Source organism: Xenopus tropicalis, chromosome 1 (genome assembly GCF_000004195.4).
Source record: "Xenopus tropicalis strain Nigerian chromosome 1, UCB_Xtro_10.0, whole genome shotgun sequence".
Taxonomy (NCBI): domain Eukaryota; kingdom Metazoa; phylum Chordata; class Amphibia; order Anura; family Pipidae; genus Xenopus; species Xenopus tropicalis.
In genome coordinates, this window is record NC_030677.2 from 125,104,030 (window position 1) to 125,113,453 (window position 9,424).

Sequence of the window (9,424 nt, forward strand, 5' to 3'; positions counted from 1 at the left end):
TAGCTGCAGTATATAGAATAAATCTTTATAGTAAAGCTATTTGCTATATATGTCTTTTTAGTTGCATAATTTCGCTTTTATATAAGTGTAGGGACCCATAGGGTTAAATGATCCCTATGGCTTTAAATCCCTACAGGTTCAGTTCCCAGGGTGGATGTGTGCTGTGAGCCCAGGGCATGGGCCCAGGCACAGTCGAAGTCGGGGAACTAGATAGTAGATAGTGGCAAGTGTAGCTCCCTTTATAGTACACTATGGGGCATATTTATTATGCTGTGTCAAAAACGGCGAGAAAATTCGCCACACATCGCCAGGCTTCGCCGTGTAAAACCGGCATAATTTTTTTACACATTTTTTCTTCCACCGGAACTTATGGAAAATAACAGCGTAATATCCAGTGTTCAGATAGCGATCTTTTCCATTTATTTTACACAGCTTTTTACTCCGTTTTTTCGGCAAATTAGTTTTACACAGCATAATAAATACGCCCCTAGGTGTAAGGCAGTTAGGTTTGAGCTATAAAGAGCAGTTCTGAGCTCCTACATAGGACCGGTAGTTTTGGAGGTGTCTCTCCCAGGCCACATTGCCTGTAGTGTAGGGATCCAAGTGAATAGGGAATCAGGATAGAGAATTCCCTGAGGGGATCCACTACGGGGTGTCACAGAGGTGAAGTGAGATTCCTGCCAAGACTGTCTGCAGGGGAGTGTTAGTCTGTATTACTCTCTGTACGTGGTGTTGCCTGTACCACTGGCCTCTGAGAAGCTGTATTATGAGTAAACCCTGTGGGTGTTAAATAAACAACTATTATTTTGCTGTTTGCAAGAATCTTTGGCGCCCTCTATTTTTATTTTTCTGCATAGCAGCAAGAAAGGTGTAGTTGACCAACACCCTCACCTTCCTTTTCCACTTAGCGAAGGCCCATTCTGGGTTTAAGAGTACAGTGTAACCCATGTCCTACTGGTACTAGTTCAGGAAGGCAGCTATTGAGCTGAAATAGAGGTTACCTAAGGCTATATGTGCAGTGATATCTCAATAAATTACACTGTTGCACTGAAGAACATGTGTACTCTCCAGGTTATTTGGATTGAATTTGAAAGTTGTACAGCCAGCAAGGGGCCTGTTACCTGTTGATGAGTACTTTCTTTGAATACTGGAACCTACGGTAGGACTCTGAATTTGCAATTGCGGTTACCTAAGGCTATACATTTACTTAATGTGATAGAGCAGTGTTGGATGTTGGGAAGGTAAATGTGACCCACCAAGAGATTGCACGTAGCTTCCCTAAGAGTTCCAGTTATACAAACCAGTAATAATACATGTACACCTCATATTACAGTTGAGCAACACTGCGTTAGAGTAAAACAGTGTTGCTCAACATTGAAAAAGCTTTAGACATTAACTGACCACTGTGCAACAGTAAATCCCATTAAGGGTGAGAAATATATTATTTTGCTATCCTAATAGTAAATAAATTTTTGGGAATGCCATCAGATTACCTGTCAAGAGGCATGAATGATGACATACAGTATGTCCAAAGCGCTAAGTATGCAGTGGCATGTACTGGTATGACGGCTGCATACTACTAATTATGCTAGATAACCTGAATGCATGATACTGTTGTACAGTATGACATTTAGCAAATGGTGACAATGTTATATTCTAAATCAGTGTTATACAATTTTCTTACCAAAATGGCATGATTATCTACTTTACTATGTGTACATGTACCATAGGTGGGTGTGCAATGAGGCTGTGACCAAAAAATTCATATAGACAACAAGAGGTCCGCTGCATTTACCTATTATCTATCTATCTATCTATCTATCTATCATCAATCTATAGGACATTAAGACATTCTGTGCATTAAACTACCAAGATATACCAACCCCTTTAAGAAAAACAGGGATTGTTTGTCCATATATTGCAATATATTACGTCAGAGTCATCCCCAGTCTAGTCAGTCCAAGTCTGGTCAGCTAAACCCAGTCCCTTTGTTAAATGTATATTGAAGCTGTAGAATTCCTAATACATCAGATAAAAGTAAATGGTCAGACCAGGGATGACTCTGACGTAGCCTAATGCACAGAATGTCTTAATGTCCTATATATATATTGATAATGGGTGAGTGCAGGGGACCTTTTATTGTTTTCCATAACATGTGCCTGCCCATTAAGCAGCAAGGTGATGGAATACTATCAGTAAACAGTTAAATACCTTTGTGATATGGCTGTGTGCTATCAAATGTTTGTGTACTCATCCCTTGCTGAAATAGGAAAGAAGAGACAAATAAAAATGAATTCTTATTTGTGAATACTGAATACTTTTTGTTACCAAACTTTCTCAGCTGGGGACGTGACTGCAAAAGGGTGGGTCACAGTTTAAATGGGCGGAACCATGTCATGGGGCAAAGTTATGTTAGCAAGGGGGCTGGGTCATGCCATCAAACGTGAAATCGGATGGATTTAGTAGTATGGTAGAAGGGGTATATTGGGACTGGACCAGGGGTGGATTGACAAGGTATTACACATTTACCCGGTCCCACACTGAGTAACCCAAGTTAGATATTTAATCTTTTGCCAGTGTGTGGATGTGGGAAGGTCCCTCTATCTGATCTTTTGGCCAGAGACTCCCTCTTGCAACCTTGTTTACAATTCCTAGACTACATACCTGAGTGCATCACTGAGCTACTAACATATATACAGGTATGAGACCTATTGACCTGTTATCCAGAATGCTCAAAACCTGGGGTTTTCCAGATAAGGGGTCTTTCTGTAACTTGTATCTCAATACTTTAAGGGGCAGATTCATCAAAATACGAATTTGAATCCCGAAATGGGTAAAATTCGGATTAGATACAATAATTTCTGATGATCGGAAATGTCATGAAAATTCTTACAAAAAAATATTCATGATAATAACGTTTTGGTGCCGTGAAATTTTCGTATCCAAACGATCGGAAACGACAGGAAAAATTAAGGAAAAAATGCAGAAAATACACACAGTTCTATAAATTAGAAAAAATATGATTTTTTTTGTATTCGGAATCAATCGTATTTTGATAAATGTGCCCCTAAGTCTACTAAAAAGTCATTTATTAAACCCTACAGGATTGTTTTTCCTCCAATAAGGATCGTTAATATCTTAGTTGGGGTTAAGTACAAGATGCTGTTTTCTTATTACAGAGATAAAGAAAATAATTTTTAAAATGTTGGAGCTGGCCTTCCCATAATTCAGAACTTTCTGGATAATGGATTTCTGAATAATTTCTCCCTGTATATAATATCAGTGAATTGTTAAATATGTAGGATTTTATAGAGACTATATTAACAGGAATGTAATACCTTTTTCCATTCTCCTTTATCTGTCTACTTTTTTCTTCATTTGTTCATCCCTGGAGACATATAGAAAGTGGTCAAAATTAGGTTTTACTTTTGATGTTCTTTATTATAAATACATAAATAATTTAGTGTATTTTTTTAATAGCACAGAACCTATAATTTTACTTTCTTCTGTTGCTGGGGGATAGAAAAGAAAGATTAATAAAATATGATAAAATGAGATTGTTTTTCAGAGATCAAATCTAATCCAGTTTAACTGTTAAACTACCATTTGAGTTAGAATTACTGTGACTTGCTAAAAAGACTGAAATATATCTGTAATTAGGATGAGTACATTGATTTATATAATACACATGTGAAAAGTAAGTGGTCTAGGGCCTACAATTATGTGACAATATAATGACCATAGGCTACTTAAGTTTATACCCATTGTAGTTAATGGGAAGATATACTAGGGCTGATTCACTAAAGTGCGTTAATTTTTATTGCACGCTTTTTTGTTTTAAAATTGACGTGAAAATTAAAGCGCGATTCGTTACAGTATTACCGCATGCGTTAAGTCGCATATCGCATGTGTTAAATTTCGCGCTACCGCATGTGTTAATTTGCGCACCGGAATAACACTAACGCATGATTCACAAACACTTAGAAGCGCTAAATATCACATTAGTCAATGCGAAAATTAACACCTTCTTGAGGCAGGCTGTAATTATAGAAAAGTACAGTTCATGAGCTTTTGGCAACACAATATGGACTTTGCAGTGGGATTTATTCAAGTATGTGTTGGCCCTAGAGTGATGCAGCCGCCAGTTTGCAGGGAAATGTCAATATGTAATTTCTTAAGATAGAAATATTGGTAACTATTTGGTAACTATGATAAATGTGATATTGACCACTAAAAAAGGAACTGTAATACTATAGTATCAACAAAAAAATAGTCAAAACGAGTAAATGATATTTGGTATGTGAAAGGGTATAAAGGAGATCTTCAATAATAAAGTTCAAGAATAGAAAAATAAGGGACTGTTCCAATAAACAGAAAGGAAAACACAGGTCATGATGTGACTCACATGATCTTAAAAATCCAAAATATAAAAGACCTCAACAAGTCCACTATGGCTGAAGGGGAAAAATACCTAAGCTCATTTAGTAAACTTATGTAAAAATAGGTGCACAGACATTGTATGGACTGATTAAAAGAAATATATTCAAATTCACAATTTTTCTTATCGTTTTGCTAATTTTTTGGCCAATCGACACAGGACAGCGTCCCATTGCGTCTCATACTCCTCATTTTGTCAGAACTTAAATGTACTGTTATATGTGTTTGTGACACACTGGATGCAACTCCCCCTTGTGGCCACAGTTATTCTGGCATTGTAGGGAAATACTGTATTGTGAGTAGAAACAAATGTTTGCAGTCCCTAAATAATTCAGAATGTTTTCATACACAAATAAATAAATTAATTATTTCAGAAGTCCTATTTACAACAAAATAAATTGATTGTACTGCACTTGTGCTAAGTTTGCTGAGATGCATGTGAACATTAGACGTCTAAGTCTCCACATTTTTGAAAGGCTGGACAGGTGATACAGGCATAGGATCTGTTATCCAGAATTCCATGTACCTGGGGTTTTCTAGAAAAGTGATATCTCTGTAATTTGGGTCAACAAAACTTCAATCTGCTAAAATTAATTTAAGCATTAAATAAACCCAATAGGATTGTTTGTCACCAATATGGATCTATGCAGTTTAGGTACCATCAAGTACAAGCTACTGTTTTAAAATTACAGAGCAGAAAAGCATTTTTAAATATTAGAATTATTTGTCTAAAATGGGACTCTATGGGAGATGGCCTTCCTGTAATTCAAAGCATTCTGGATATCGGCTTTTACGGATAAGCAATCCCATTCCTGTCCTTGAGCCCCGTATACCAAAGGAGAGCAGAATATCACAAAGAAACTTATGGTCCACTGTGCCAAATATTGCAAAGTGGTGAAGGAGGATTAGTACAGTATATTGAGTTTTGTTTGAAACTGACAGCGAAGCTCTTTCGAGACTTTGGGTTGCAGAGTTTAACAGAATGTAGGAGAAAAAAAAATAATTCATTTATTCAATGAGTTTCATTGGTAGAAGAAAACAGAGTCAATTGTTTACAGATTGCAAGTTGGGCTAGTGGTTGGCCCAGAATTGTTAAGAAGTGGACTGTGTGCAAATTAACCAAACAAACTGTGGGACACATTGGCGTGACTGTAGCAAAAGTTGCGTTGTCCAGCAAGGGCTAAAGTAGAACAATTTTAGAACAATGTCTTGAATGTGGCAGTGTTTGTGGTAGCACACTGTGAAAAGATTGTGGCACTACAGCTGGGGAGGTGACATAGGAGAAGTACTATAAGCAATGCACTGAGGGAAATATTGGTAAAACATGAGTGGGTTGGTTTGACTACTTTCGGCTTTGAAATCCAAAGGATTTGGAATTCACCCTCTTTGCAGTGCTGATTGCAGTTCAGTAGATGGGATTCAAGTGTAATGCTCAGAAAGCAAGTTTCACAGTTTTGGCTTGCAAAGAGAAAGGGCTGAGAATCACAAGTACTTTCCTGCTCCAGTACTTACACACTGCTAGAATTCAGAGTTTCATAAATCCTGACAAGGTGCTTTGCTACATGCTTTTCTCAGCATTTCTGGAGTTCCTTTTCTTACTTTTTGTGTTTAAAAAGCAATGCTAAATTTAACAGTGACAACTTTAAAGAGGGGTCAGACCAGGATATGTAAATTTAATGTATAGATGGCTGAATTTGGAATTTGTTAATGTTCAAGTAATATATGTCATAAAACGTCAAAGCAAAGAACTATTATCAAGGGTTTAAAAATGCAAAATAAGATGTTAGTAATTATTTAGAAATGCACATAGGTGGAAAAATGGTTCGTATTTGGAAGACAAATATAAAGCAACTAATATTATTTAAATAGTGTATCTGCACATACTTTCTTGCTAACTATGGTAGTGCTTACTTTATACTTAGTTTTACGGCATCTCTCTGTACAGAGAGCTTATTTAGAAGGTTGCTCTTGTAATGCTATGTCGGTATTTTGCATTGCATTCTGTGAAATTTGACCAGGTCACCTTAGTCAGAAGGCCAAGCTTATTTAAGCTTTTTTGTAATAAGATGAGATAGTTGAAGAAATACTGACACATGCAGAAATCATGCCAGCGTCTCATATCCAAGACATAATATGCCTGGGAGTAAATGTTCATTTGAATAACTCTTACAGAACTTGTTTTGACTGCCACACCCTACAGCACTTTGTTGCAGCCAGCAGTCCAACTACCAGCTGAAGGATGCTGGTAAAACACCTCAAAATGATACAAATTCATGGTACTCCCCAACAGCCATAGTTTAGAATGTGTATGTGCTCAGCCTTTGATATTCTGCACTGTGCTTACTAAAGCACTAAAAATAACTCACAAGATGTTACTTTTACTATGAGCACAAAAAGAGTAATAAATAAATACAGTAGTTGTAAGTTATGCGCTTGAATTGTTTAACCCAGGACCTTGGCTGTAGTCTAACATCTTGCCCTTTTGTGTCCAGGGCTATTTGTTGCCACAAATATTGATATCTGACTCCTTTTTAGATAGGCAGAAAAAGCAAAATGGTCCCTGTACCTCCCTGCAGATTATAGACAACTAGTGATGAGCGAATCAGTCCCGGATTGCTTCTCCGAAAAATTCATGAAACGCGATCGATTTTTTTTTTTACACTACCACGCCTATTTTGATGCAACCAATTTGCTGTGATCTTAGGTCTCATGCCTGGTTTTGATCGCCTTTGCATTACCCACCTCCCCTGTTTCTGCTTGCAATCCAAATTATGCTTATGTCCAACATAATTTCACTGCAATCAGCATTAAAAAACAAGCTAAAATGTTCTGTGTTTTCCTATGATCTTCGTAGCCAATAAATGTATTACATTTACTCCACATTTATTATGCTTCATATCAAAAGTTTTATCCTATGACCGTTGTCCACACAAATCCCCCATGTGAATGTAATGATTCTTCAAGAAATTGCTTAATTTAGAGGATGGAATGTTGGCTGTTTTACTTTGACACTCAACACACTCTGGAGTAATGACGACTGCCTAAACATTTACAGGAAAATAGTTTACATTATACTTTCTTGAGCAGCAAGTTACCCATAGTTTTTCTCATACAACAGTAACAATATTTTTTCACTTAAAGGAGGTACTGACCACAAGATATTGTTATGGAAAATACTATAAATTAGCTGACGAAATGGGTACAAAACTTTCCTTTTTGGTTAGTAATCATACACCAAATTCATGACCAAATCAGTTCCACATGGAATATTTGCTACTATGTCCCTTTATTTAATGTACTGTCAGTTAAAAGCTGGTCTGATAAGACTTTTTTCCCTGCAATGAATCAAAAGACAACTGTCTTCTTCCTTTATTATGCATGCTACATTTGAAGTTAATGAAGCATAGCGTCTGAGCTGATATTTTTAAGGATGAAAGAGACTTCATGTCAAATATTCTATTTATTTCATCAAATCCTTCACTACTAACACAAAACACAATGATTTCTCTGCATTTCATCTCTGACAGATGATGGACATTCTTGCTGATACTCAGTTTAATAGTTCCTTAGTCTATTCATAACAATGTGCATGAGAAGCAGATACAATGTACTGTGAATAAAGAAACTTCTAATTAAAAACCCATGTGTTAAGTATTAGTTTAAGATTTATTTATAGAGTGGGTACTTTCTATGCAGTACTTTACAAATCGAATTTAATCACTTACTGTATATCAATCTCTGTTCCAATGACGCATACTATGAAATTCCCTTTTGCAGGTACATATAGTTACACACACATGCAAGGCAGCATTACTAGCCATTTCTAGTCATAGATGATTAAGCTAAATTTTAGAAAACATACTCCAGATCTGAATATTATAAACAAACATTCATTTTTGTCTATAGTCTATATACAGAAATTCACAAAAATTTGCTAAACATGAGGGTGTTTGGTTGGCGTGAAAGGTAGATAGTAGCATAGTCTGTGAGTTCTGTACAGAAATCCAACAAAAAGCCACTTTTGACCACCAGCAGCATGTGTACAAAGCATGAAGCCAAAGCAGATTGTGAGAGACAACCTTGAACAATCTAATCGGTACACAATCGTTTGCCGATCAGTTTGCCATACGATATGCCATCAACGGACAACGAGTATTTGAAGAGATGTAATGGTATAGTTGACGTAAAATACAGAAAGATCATACATCTATGTACGATCCAATATTGTTGCGGAAGAAGAATTTACCCCTGTCTGCCCTAAGCTCTGTGTATGTCATACTCCTGCCTGCCCCATGCCTCTATGTGTGCCATACCCTACTCTACCAGTAGTTCTGGGGAGTTTTTTCAGCATTTTGGAAATGGTTGCAACTTGCTGCACTATCCAAAAAACATGTTTTATTAAAGTTTATGTAATATGTAGCGTTCACATACGAGTGAACCCTGCAATAAGCAAATTAAGGTGCAGGGAACAATCGTTCAACAACAAATGTCTTGCACTTAATTTTTTGGGCACTAATGTCGGACCGATTAATGACGATCGTTCGTACACTATCAATTATAAAATAAGTTAACGATATTATCGGATCACACTGGAATTGGTCGTTTTAAAGTAAAAAATCGGCATGTGTATGGCCACTTATACACACCAGCAGAAAAAGGTCTTGCTCTGATCTTTAAGCATCAAAAACATTTTACAAAATGGTGCCAGTAACAGAAGATATGTCCAAATCAAGCAACAAAGATGATATGACAGAACTTCTGTGGGAATATGTGGACAACAGCAGAGCCAAACTCCAAGAAATAAAACCAAACTTAACAAATATGGCAACCAGAACAGATGAACAGGAGCAGAAACAAACTGCTGCACAATTAAAAAGCACTACTAAATGCAGTACAGAGATAAAGGAAACTAACAGACACTTAGGGGGAGATTTATCAAACCATGAACGGTCTGATGGTTTGTTTTCTGTGACTTTTTCGTTCCTTG